This window comes from Ambystoma mexicanum, chromosome 1p (genome assembly GCF_040938575.1).
Source record: "Ambystoma mexicanum isolate Mex_15411 chromosome 1p, UKY_AmexF1_1, whole genome shotgun sequence".
Taxonomy (NCBI): domain Eukaryota; kingdom Metazoa; phylum Chordata; class Amphibia; order Caudata; family Ambystomatidae; genus Ambystoma; species Ambystoma mexicanum.
This window is the reverse complement of record NC_090921.1, coordinates 973646858-973660066: the sequence shown is the minus strand read 5'-3', so window position 1 is coordinate 973660066 and position 13209 is coordinate 973646858. Positions and strand designations below refer to the sequence as shown.

General features: G+C 44.3%; 1 protein-coding gene across 1 annotated transcript in view; it reads left to right on the top strand.

The window, feature by feature from the left end:
- Positions 1–1472: 1472 nt before the first annotated feature.
- Positions 1473–13209, top strand: part of LOC138582593 (endonuclease/exonuclease/phosphatase family domain-containing protein 1-like) — a 149125-nt gene continuing 137388 nt past the window's right edge. The window contains exon 1 of the mRNA XM_069654011.1: positions 1473–1869. The gene's annotated coding sequence lies outside the window, so the exon portion shown is untranslated. The remainder of the gene's footprint in view (positions 1870–13209) is intronic.

Here is a 13209-nt window from a genome sequence, read left to right as displayed (position 1 = left end):
AAATAAAAGATTTTTTGGTTACAACTAATTGAACTTATTATTATTTTTGAAGAATTCTTGGAAAATTTTGAACATTTACTTAAAGCAAATTAGTGAGATATTCACAAAGGTCCTTCCAGCAGACTGGTGCAATTTAACCAGTCGACAGCGTAACAGCACAACATTTATACCTCACCCAACGAACAACTGAGTCTCAATCATGGTGTGAGTGACACTACATTGATCCAGTAGTTATTAATGGGACATTGGCCTCATTATGAGACCGGTGGTAGCCGCCGCCACAGTCATGAATATACCGGCACCTGGCAATGGGTAATTACCGGGGCATTCTGCCCCCGCCGGACCCTGAAATTGCCCATTGCCGGGTACCAGTAATTATTAGTCCCCATTCCCATTTGAGGGCTCAATGGGAATGGGGAGTATGGTAGCGCTGGTCCGGTAACAAGGGTACCGGCAAGCTTACCAGACCAGCAACCTTGTACTGAGGCCCAATGTTTAAAACGTGATTACCAATATTGCTTATGAGCAACCCGTGGTGAATCTAGGGTGCAAGGCGTTTTGTTGGGAATTTCTATTGCACCTGTCTACTCGCCAATCTACTCTGCTCTACTTGACTGCATTTCCGAATAACCGACTATTACGTGAGTACCTCAGGCTGAAATTCAATATAGTTGATACCTTTGAGGTACTGGGGCCCAGGCGAAGTGTGCAAAGACATAACCGGACTTGCAGTCTCTGCAGTTCATCTGAGGAGGAAACTTTGAAACATCGTGTTCTGAATTGTGAAAGTTTAGGAACTCTGCATGGGCAGACGGCCTTGGCATATGATAAACCAAATCTACTCTCCGTGACTGACCCAGAAACTTGGGTGGCTTGTTTTCATGGTAATTATTCTGGTCTGTTTTATCATCTGGCTAAATGTTGGGTGACATGTAAGGCTGTATTCACATTTCTACCTCTATAATCAGGTGACGATGATTGTAATTTCTTCCACTATTTTTTTTAAATATTGTGTGGCCTACATGTTGAATTTTTCCTGTTGATTGTATGTACATATATTTTTTTTAAATGCCTTACTAGCTCTAATTATACGATTAAAAATGTTTTTAAAAACATGTTTAGAGCCGCCGGTGACAGCCAACCAATATTTTTAAGACAAGTCCCGGAATGCTAAATGATGTTGGCTGAAAATCCAGAATGGGCTGAACGTCCTAAACTTGGTATGGGCTGTGTCTAGTAGTGAAATGGTGAGCCTAGTTACTGCTGGTCACGGGTGGAACACTGGGCAGGTGAATACAGGCGTGCCCGAGACCTGGCTGACTTCTCGGCCCCTGCCAGGATGTTGTGGTGTCGGATCACCTAGGACACGCCTGTATTCCCCAGTACTGTCTTCAACAGATTTCTTCAACGGTGACGGGGTTACTCGGCTGGAAACGCAGGTCTACCACATACGTGCCACCTGTTCTGCCTTCAGCGAAAGCACTGTGGGGGCTGGAAAGGCGGGCCCAGGGACCGCCTGCAAACACCTGCTCGGCCCGCGCCTGGCAGTGGAAGGGTTACAGTGGCGAGCCAGCACCGGGACACACCTGTATTCACCTGCTCCACCTGTGCCCAGCAGCGACAGGGTTACGGGGGAAGGGCAGACAGGTTGGGGACACACCCTCGCTCGGCGCAAAGACCACTGACGCGGTGTCACACAGTGCCTGTCGCGTGTTTCCCTCCTGCTGCCACCGGCACAAACACACAGGGACTCCTGACAGCCAGCACCTTCCCGAGGGCTGCACCAGACGTCAGGCCGCTCTGGCTGTCGCCCAGCTCCCAGGGAGGGCCTCGGACAGAAGCGGGCGACCCCGGAGGAGGCTCTCTCGGGTAAGAAACCGCTGTTTTCTGAGGAGCTGATTTTGAGAGCAGGACATTGCCGGGATCAACTCCGGCCGCACGGTCCACCTGGAAATGGCTGTAGGTCAATGGAAGCGCCTGACCTAAAGGGGGTCGAGAGCTGAAGGTGGCGTTGCAGAGCTGGCCCTGTCTGCGGAAGGCTGGTAGGGCTGGGGCAGAGTGGAGGAGAGGAGGGCTGGCGACGGTATCTGCTTAAGGATGGCATGGCTGGGGTAGAGTCAATCAAACGTCGTGATGGCTTACTTGACGACTCTGTCCCCAACATTGCCAGGTGGACCTATAGGCATCGAGCAGGTCAATACAGCTGATTCTCTCAAAAGGGGTGTCCCAGGAAAAGTAAGTGTGTAATTCCATCTTCTCTGTTAAAAAATAAATAAATAAACGAGCAGTACTCGAGTCCAAGAAATGAGCTCTCCGAGATCGTATTACAAACCTAAGATACAGTGTTGTGATAACCACAGAGGTTTCCTACAGCGCTAAATATCGACGTGCTGACTCTGCGATCTTTATGGGGGCAGAAGGTGCGTTTCCCCAGCCCTCGCGTGGCGTGACCGGCTCTAGAAACTAGACGGGAAACACCGAAGCCGTCCAGCCATTATTGTTCTGTACAATGGAACATGTTATCCGATACACGGCCACGGGACCTCTTTCGCTTTCCGTTTTAGGGGTTACCATTGTCATATTCCCCATGTGTAACTTGCACACTGTAGCATGCGCAAATGTTGTGCCATATAAATAGGACAAGCAAAAAGCGTAAAATCTTGCAGAATACCAGTATTTTATCGTTACTGGGATCGGGTACAGGTTTTATAAATAAAAACAAATATTGTGGTGCTTTTTGGTATTTCTAAGTGGTGGCAGTTTTAACATTTAGTGAACAGACAGGGTGTGCCATGTGTTCTTTCTGCCCAGGGTCACACAGCTTGGCCAACTGAGGATGCTTGTATTGAAACGCCAGATTCCACAGCCAAATTGTTTTCCCAAATGGCCACCTTGGTTTAACATAGACGGCAGGCCCCTGCAGCGCAGTGTGCCCCCAATCCACTCACTTACTCTTTAGCATCACACACCATCAATTTGACTTTCTGTAACTGGGTTGCCGGAATCTCAAAGGCTATTGCCTACAAATTGCAGGAGGTCTCCATCATTTTGTGAACATACAGGCAGCCTTGACCACGACGAGGGCCCGGTTTTTATTGGTTGCAGCTCAGCTAAAGGTAGAAGAAACTTTGTCATCCCATGTACTCTGTCGCTCAGGGAGGAAACACACCGGGTGGGACTCTCATTACTACAGTATAGTATATCCCACAAGCGCCAAAAACAAGCTAACATTTTCATAAAAAACAAAACTTTGCTTTGAGAAAACATATTTGAATGGGACAATGATTATCACAGCACTGGAAATGTATGGTTTAAAAAATAAACATTCCTAAATGAACACTAAGAATTATATTTAGATGAGTTTCAAACTGGTGAGAATGAGAATGTGGTTCATTTATTTTAATTTTTTTTTATAAAGCGCCAACATGCCTGTAGGCCTCAGAGCGCTCAATTAATTAAAACAGATTTGAATGACATGAATATCATTACAATTTGGTCAATAGAACATTGATAGTGTCATGATGTGTGAATTATTTTGTATCTGTTAAAGGAGGTGCTTTGCGGGGAACCCAAAATCGAGATGTCAAGTTGGTCCATGTTGGGTGTGAGTAGCTCCTCAAGTCGTGTTTTTTTTCCCATCACAGTTCCGGGACTTTTAGACACGCAAATACAAAATCGGGATGGCAAGCCAGTCAAACGACCCGAGAAAAGAAGCAAAAACTGGACATGCGTTATGGCTAACAGTTGATTACACTAGAGGCTCAATGCTCCAGGCCGAGCCGTTATTTTGCAATCCAGTGCATGATGGGGGTTGAATATGAGCTCACTAACACTTAGTGAGAAACCCAAAAGTACACTTTCAAATGGTGAATTGCCCAGTCCAATTTATTACGAAATCAAAACCACGCTATACAAGGATTTACCGATTTTTATTTTTTTGCCAAATGTTAATATATACCACAGTAAAAGACAAAATCAAAGTTACAAATAAAATGTTGATACTATCATAATGGGAGCATTAGCAATGCTCTTACAATGAGGTATATACAATGAAGTTTCTTCAATCACCATGTACGAGAGTTTCACAATGTATACACATTGTTCCAAAGTTGGAAATGTGTTGTTAGAAAACAAATGTTCCTAATATCACGAGATATGCCCAACGCTTTTCAGATTGAGAAAATCCTTCTTCGGGGTACAGGAACTACCCTTCCTAGAACAGTAAATAATATTACTAACTAAAACAGATTTGAATGACATGAATACCATCCAATAGATACGTGCATATACACTGACGGGAGTACATCAAAATAGACCGATACACCTTTCAGAAAATAATCACCAGTCTGAAAATACAAAAGAATCTGACTAGCCAAATCAATCCAGTAATAAGAAAACCACAGTATAAAGCCATACATTATATGCCTTATGACCAACAAACTAGGAAATACTCCTCTTGCTCAAAATGAATCAATGTTCATGCTCATCTACCTGCAATCCAACAAAAAATATAATTCCAAGACCATAAATCTAAAACTACCACAGTAACATCCCATAATGTATACATATCAAACTTACGAAAAAGTTTATTGTGAGCAATGGAGCAGAAAAGCAGAAAACTGCTTTGTGCCCCACAACCGATTCTTAAAAAGGGTAAATCACTCAAGTGACCAATATTGTCACCTGACGTGAAACATCACATGAAGAATTTAGGAAAAAAGACCACCATCTTAAAGTGTATCTGAGAGACTAAACACTCATAGTGAAGAAGGGGCCTCGTTATAAGTCGGCCGGTCTGGTGTTAAAGTGTCGGCATTAACATATACTGACACTTTACTGGGCTGACCAAATACAGGTTTGCCGGTGGGGCAGCTGAGTTAACTCCAGCTGGAGGTAAGGCAGGCGCCCTACTGGCAAAGATGGCTGTTATTACCGGCTTCCGGCACCGGTATTGCCGGTGCCGGTAATAAAGGCACATCCCCCTGTGGCGTCCTATGGGACTCCATGAATGAGTATTTACACCGTCACTCCTGCACTCGTGATCTGGAGGTAATACTGTCAGACCGACTGCCGGAAATGGTAATAGTATTTGCTGGTATCCTGGTAGATTTACCACCAGGATACCGGCAACTTCATAATGAGGCCAGATGTATGGAGATTAGAAACTGCATATAATCAACCACATGATGCACAAGTTGACTGTGGTCAAAAGCAATATATTTGAAAAAGTACCAAATGGAACAATAAATTTAAAAATTATTAACTGCTGCACCAACAGTACAAAGTAGTGATGCCACATGATAAGTACCAACATCACGTGAGAATGCCTACCTAAAAGGACCATCATCTTGAAGAGGCTGGAAAAAATAGCTCCTGGAATACATTGCGGGAAACTACTGAATGACGTTCAAACTATATAAGTAAAAAAAAAAAAATGATTGTAATATCAGTTGTATACAACCACCTTATACAAACAAAATTCAAGTAAGCTAAAATGCAGTACAGATCATCACTAAAGCTAAAATACAATTCCATACAGTCAGCAATAAGCAGAGAAAATTGAAGAGCATTTCACGTACCATACATAAATAAGCACAGTGCGAGTCCATGAAAACATCTGAGTTCAGTACTAATAGCTATTAAAATGTATATATACATCCAGTACACTTATTAAAATTTAAAATTGCGCAGACTATCTCAATGTTAAAACTCATACCTAATCCCATTTTACTCTAAAACGCATAATGAAGTTAGAGTGCATGGCACAGTTAGTGCATAACCATGTTACAGTACAAAGCGTAGTTCACATGTCCTTCACCACCCCTTCATCTTTACCAACTTAATTGAATGATCCCTGCGGCGTCAGGCAATTTGATTACGCTGCAGGTCAACTCCGTTTCCTCCCCACTAGTCAAACCTATTGTTAATTTCTAACTCACTCGGGTATTTGAAAACATGTACATATTTTGACCGCAATTCTTCCCTAAGTGATTGCAAAGCTTTGCATGCTATCACAATATGGAATCTTGTTTGCAGTACTCCTGCTTTTTTGCAACAGCGACAATCACCGGTGGTAACCTTATTTGGTAGCCACTTTTTAATTACCTCATCAGTGTGCAATAAATGTCATCGAAATCTCAGATACTGGGACCGCCAGTAGACATTGGGGAACCTTTTCAAATAAAGCACCACTGTTCCCCTTTGCCTATGGACAACCAGCGACTTGTATACAATTTGTGGACACTTTCACCATCTATTGTACATAATTAGTCAAAGTCAAGGAATTTCTTTTTTTAAATTTTCACTGGGTTGTTAACAAGGTCTATTGCTTGCAAATTGTAATCTGCTAGTATCTCTTCCATCTCTTCCGTCTCACACTTAAAATGTGCTAATGGAGTAGACCTCCCGGAGGACACAGCCTCTGTTAAGGCCACATACAACGAACCTGTCAGTGGGGCCAATAGATTTATATTTCAGCGACTTTTGACACTGTCGATCACTCCATCCTGCTCTCCCACCTCGCCTAGGTAAGCTTCTCTGGTCCCATCCTGGCCTTGTTTAAGTCTTTCCTGACTGATAGGGGCTAATCCCTGTCTCTTCCTTTTTTGTCTTCCTGTCACCTGCTTTCTTATGGTGTACCCCAAAGCTCTGCCTTGTCCCTGATGCTGTTTCACATCTATGTTCAGCCTTTATTTGGTCGCCTAGGTAACCTTCTCCTGTCCCGTCCTGGCCTTGTTTACGTTTTTCAGCCTTTAGTTGGTCTCATCCGCTCCTGCCGCTTCAGGTGTTATTCCTATGCTGACGACACCCAGATTCTGGTCCGTTTAGATCTTGACCGACTGAGGTGTCGTCTCGCTTATGTGAATGTCTGGTGGCCGTCAGGGGTTGGATGAACAACAATTGGCTTAAGCTAAACAGGGATAAGACAGAGGTTTTGGTGGTGGGTTCCCCGTCTGATTCGGTTTTTTAGGCTTCTTCCTTCTGGCTGCTGTGTGTTTCTCCTATTCTGGTGACGGTGGTTAAGAACCTACGAGTCTATCTCTCTTCTTCACAGTCGATGGCTCCCCAGGTGAGTGCGGTCTGCAAAACAGGCCAGTTCCTGCTTAAGGTGCTCTACAAGGTCTTAACTTTTTAACCTGTCCACCTGCGCTCTGCGGTAGTCGCCTCGCTGGTGACGAGTCGCTTGGACTACTGCAATGCCCTGTTTTTGGCCCAGCCTCTCAGCCTCACACCTCAGGTGAAGCTGCTACAGAACCTTGCCACCTGGGTTGTCACCTCCACCCCTTATGGCTCCCATATTAGCACTGTATTATGTTCTCTTCACTGATTCCCAGTGGCCAAAAGAATTACGTTTAAATCTCTGTGTTTGGTCCACCGGGCGTACTATCGCCAGGCAGCGGATTTCCTTCAAGACATGTTTCTGCCTTACATTCCGGTGGTGGTCTCTCCACTTCGGTAATGCTTGACTTGTGATTCCTAAATTCTGGTAAATTATGGAATGATCTGCTGGTAGCCCTCAGGTGTACTGAGAATAATTTGCAATTCTGACACTTGCTGAAAACGTTGCTATTCTAGCTCTAGGGTGGCCCAGCATGCTGTTCAAGCCCTAGCGCCAAGATGCCTTTTGGGTGAACGTGCGCAGTACAAGTGTGATTAACATAACATAACATAGAGAGTCAACACCTTCCACTGCAGATGACATTTTAATAATTTTAGACCCAGTTCAAATCGTAGCGTGTTGACTGGCAAACAATCTGGAAGTTTCAGCGACCTCCACCAAATTCGAGCTTCAAACATTCCCCAATGTAGGGCTCTTGTACTTGCAGCAATTTCCATATCATATAATAAAGCAAGAACTGCCTTCATTTTATAATAATTAATTCATGGCATTACGTAAAAATTGCAATACTTGCTGCAAATCTTTTTAATGTGGGTCACCAGTTGGTCAAACTATATAATTAGATAACAAGCTTGCACAATGTAATACAAATAAGAAATACATGAAAATTGCATACATATTACAGAAATAATAATGACGTAAAAATTGAAATCAAGTACATTGTACAAACAAGGCTATAATAGTACATGACGATAAAAATGTTTAGAAATGTGAATGACAATATAACATAATCCATAATAGTGACAAATAACAGGTAAAGTGTTCCATGATGTACAAACTATATAACGGCACACTTGTGTCATTAGATAATCAACACACACAATGTAATGAAAATCAAGGAATACATAAAACATGCATAGATATTACTCAATTAATGATTATGTAGAAATGGAAATCAAGCACGTTGTGCAAACAAGGCAACAATACTTGGACATGTGAATAACAATATAACATAATCCATTGTAGTCACAAAAGGTAGGTATGGTCGAACTCAACATTCATGCCCCTGGGGTGCATGGAATCCAGTCTCTCAGTCCAATTAATTTCTTTTTGAAGTAAAACAGTCTACATATCACTACCCCTTTTGGGGGCTTTCACAAGTTCCAAAACTACCACTCTCATCTGTGAGATCATGTGTCCAGCTTCCATGAAATGTAAAGCTACAGGAGAATTATCATGCTTGGTCCGGCTATTGGATTTGTGTTTGTCCACCTTGTTCGTACCTTCCTGGTGGCCCTTCCCACGTACAAAATACTGCAGAGACACTTCAACATATAAATCAAATACATAGAGTTAAAGGTAGCTTGGTGTTGCAAAGAGATGTGTTTCCCAGAATAGTGATGATTGATGTAATTGCCTTTTATAACATTCCCTCACTGTTGACAATTACCACATGGGATAGTCCTCAAAAGTATGGTATTGGGTTGTGTACTTCTAGAGTAATCTGCTCTAACTAATAAGTTACTCAGTGCTGAACTTTTGCGATAACAAAAGTAGGACAAGAACAAAGTTGTCCCAGGAAAGGATGACATTTGAGCATGTTCCACTCTTTCTTAATTATGTTTTTGATCATATTACTTTGTGCAGAATAGGTAGAGTCTAATTCAGGGTCCATCTTTTCAGTAACCAGTGTTAATGTTGATTCACATGAAACTAAACTCCCTTTCTGAATAGCTTGGTCAATTATGTCATTATCATATTTCTTCTGTAGATCTTTCTGTCTAAGATGTTCTTCCTTTCTTTGCTATTCAATTTCATTGGAAATAATTATCGTATACCTCAACAACTGACTAAAGAGTATGCATTGATATGATATGATAGTTTATTTATATAGCGCCTATACACAACATGTTTCAAAGCGCTTCAAGGCAAGGGAGGGAACAATGGAAAATACAATTACATTCTTACAGGCTATGAACAGTAAGGATGTGAAATTAACTATCGTACTCGGCCTGACGACAGTTCAGATAGTGCAAGAGCTAAGACATAGATAAGGAAGTGAGCCGGAGAGTGGGAAGGAAATGAAAACAGACAGGCGACTACCGTATTGGCCTGACGACATTTCTGGTAGAGCCGCAGAAAAACAAAAGGTGAGGGAGAGGGGTGCAGAAAGTGAGGGGAGGAACAAAACAAGCGACTATCGTACTAGGCCTGACAACATTTCAGAGAGTGCTGGAGGGGGTGGGCAGTAAGGGGAGGAGGGAGGAGACAGACGAGGTTGCTATCATACTAGGTCCACGGACAATTCGGATAGAGCAAGTGCATAGAAGAAAGTAAGGGGAGGAGAAAGGAAAAGGGAGAAGGGATAGGAGGAGAGAACAGAGAGTAAGCAGTCAAAAAGAGTTGCGAAGCAAAAGGGGAGAGCGAATACAATTGCAGAAGTCAGTAGTAACACATAATGTTGCAAGCCAGGATACAAGATGAAGATGGGAACAGCATGATTCAGGGCCACCATGAGTACAAGATGCAAGGGAAGTCCAGCATGAGAGTTGAGAAAGGTGACGCTCTTTGAATCAATGAAGTCCATAAAAGTCCAATCCAGCATTGGCCCCAAGACAGTAATAGTGAAATCAGAATGGAGCAGGACAGACTCCTGCAGAAGTAGGCTGGAGGGGGGTAGGGGAAGCAGGGTAGAAGAATCAAGCAAAACAGGAAATACCTGTGTGCGAGAAGGGGAGGGCACAAGGGAACATCACGGGGGGAACACAGAGGGTCGGGATGGCCTGTGGGGACAGAGGGTGCAAGCACATGTTGGTGCATGCTTACCTGATATCTGAGCAGGGGTTTGGGCCCTGAGTCCTCCTTGTCTGAACAGGTCCAAACAGGAATTGCCCTTTTCTTTGTCTGCCCTTTGCTACGGATGCCCGGGCAAGAGACACCCTTGATCTAAGAGTTAAGAGCACGAAGGAAGAGGCAGGGCTAAGAAGGTGGGTGGTGCTTAGGCCAGGTGACCTAGATCCTATTGCATCTGCTCCACAGCTGCAAAGGAAAAGATGCTGGAGGACTGTTTAAGTAGGGAAAAGAGCAGCAAGCAGGAAGGCACCAGGTGGGCAGGGCTTGCTAAGTGGTGAAAAAGAGTGGCAACCAGGAAGGCACCAGGTGGGTGTTGCTTTGGCCAGGTGACCTAGATCCACTTGCACCTGCTCCCCAGCTGCAAAGGAAAAGAGGCTGGAGGGCTCCTTAAGTAGGGAAAAGAACGGCAAGCAGGAAGGCACCAGGTGGGTGGGGCTTGCTAAGTGGTGAAAAAGAGCACCAACCAGGAAGGCACCAGGTGGGTGGTGCTTAGACCAGGTGACCTAGATCCACTTGCTCCTGCTCCGTAGCTGCAAAGGAAAAGAGGCTGGAGGGCTCTTAAGTAGGGAAAAGAGCAGCAAGCAGGAAAGCATCAGGTGGGCAGGGCTTTCTAAGTGGTGAAAAAGAGCAGCAAGCAGAAAGGCACCAGATGGGCGGGGCTTGCTAAGTGGTGGAAAAGAGTGGCAACCAGGAAGGCACCAGGTGGACGAGGCTTAGGCCAGGTGACCTAGATCCGCTTGCACCTGCTCCCCAGCTGCAAAGGAAAAGAGGCTGGAGGGCTCCTTATGTAGGGAAAAAAGCGGCAAGCAGGAAGGCACCAGGTGGGCGGGGCTTGCTAAGTGGTGAAAAAGAACGGCAACCAGGAAGGCACCGGGTGGGTGGTGCTTAGGCCACATGACTTAGATCCACTTGCACCTGCTCCCCAGCTGCAAAGCAAAAGAGGCTGGAGGGCTCCTTAAGTAAGGAAAAGGGCGGCAAGCAGGAAGGCACCAGGTGGGCAGGGCTTGCTAAGTGGTGAAAAAGAGCGGCAACTAGGAAGGCACCAGGTAGGCGGGGCTTAGGCCCGGTGACCCAGATCCACTTGCACCTGCTCCCCATCTGCAAAGGAAAAGAGGCTGGAGGGCTCCTTAAGTAGGGAAAAGGGTGGCAAGCAGGAAGGCACCAGGTGGTCGGGGCTTGCTAAGTGGTGAAAAAGAGCGGCAGGCAGGAAGGCACCAGGTGGGCGGGGCTTAGGCCAGGTGACCTATATCCACTTGCACCTGCTCCCCAGCTGCAAAGGAAAAGAGGCTGGAGGGCTCCTTAAGTAGGGAAAAGGGTGGCAAGCAGGAAGGCACCAGGTGGTCGGGGCTTTCTAAGTGGTGAAGAAAAGCAGCAACCGGGAAGGCATCACATGGGCGGGGCTTAGGCCAGGTGACCAAGATCCACTTGCACCTGCTCCCCATTCAATTGCATGGCATGGGTGAAAGCTTGCAGCCAACAGAAGCCTATTCATGTCAGTCAATTTGGTGTACACAGTTGTATTTAGAGCACCACCTTCACAATAGACTTTCATGTACAGAAACTGTATTTTAGTGCGACTAAAATGTGTTGTGAATGTACATTGTTGTAGAACACTTATTTTGGCAATGGATACAGTCAAAGGACCTTTTACTTTGGGCGAATCCAATTTTTAAATTGCGGTAGAGGATAAGTTGTCCGCGCAGGTCTATACCTCTATCTTGACTGCTGGAGATAGGGAAAACGTGGTTTCTTATAATTGGTATTATCCTGACTGCACCATACTGATATGTTTATTTTATTCAATAGTAGATATCTGCACCTTATATGTGATATCTTTATTGTGGTATCTATCTTCAAGGTGGGAACCAAAGTAGTCAATCTACACATAATTTGTTTTAGCAAACATAGTTTAATTCATGATCATCAAACTTAACTCTCTACACGTGTTTCAACCTCTTAGTTCCAGGGGGCTCATCAGGAGAGTATCTAAAAAGAAAACATTTTGAAACTGTGTATTTTATTACCATTTGCGCAAAACACTGAGAAATGCTTTGAAAAGGACAAATACATGCAATGGGTACATGACTTCTTTCTACACGCAGAAGCCTCGTGGCCTTCGTTAATACCTATGCACCCAGTCTGGGTTCAGTTCTTTACCTCACAGACATGCGCAGAGTGAACGGAGATGGGTTATCATGGATTGCATCACCTCCCCCCTTCCTAATCTGAAAACCACCCCTTCAAGTATGGGCTCAAAATCATACCATCCAAATTGCGGGTTGCCCAGCACAGTCCAGAGCAAGGTCAAGATTGCGGGGTGCACCTTCTCATGGAATAAAGGGATGCAGCATGGTCTTCTCCAGCCTTAAGTTCTAGAAGCCTTTGCATTCACTGTTCAGTTGCTATTGATTCCATCACCACATTGTCCTCCCTTAAAGCCTCCCTGTGAATGACTGAAAAAAGATGCAAAAAACAAGTGCCCCACTAGGTCACTGCTTGGTGCAAACTTCGACTGTCTTGTTTTCAGAAACATGCATACTCTTTAGTCCAAAACAGAAGGCATGTTTCAGGCATTGACTAAGCAGGCAAACTGCTTCCAAAATGCTTTAAGAATTGTTTAAACCCATCCCATGCATGCATAGGGCACTGAAAGTGTAAATTGGCTAAATAAACGCGCAGTGAACATTTCCTAAGCACTTTACTCCATGCCTGTAGAAGCGAAAAACTTATCAGTGTTTGGGACATTATTTAAACATTCCAGCTGCTTGATAAGTGCTGCAGAAATGTTAAGCAAGCATTTCTCTTTGTCTAGGGTTAGCCTCGACATCCCAGGGTTCAATGAGAATTAAAAAGTGACAGCTTTAGTACGAAAGCTTTTAAAAACAGGTTTATAGCCAGAGATAACTTATCTCGCAGGCGATCTGTCAAATAATAAGCGATAGGTTACAATAATATAGCTATTTATTTCACTAATATTTGTTTTGAAAATGACTTCAAAGGTGGAGGTGTTTTCTTGG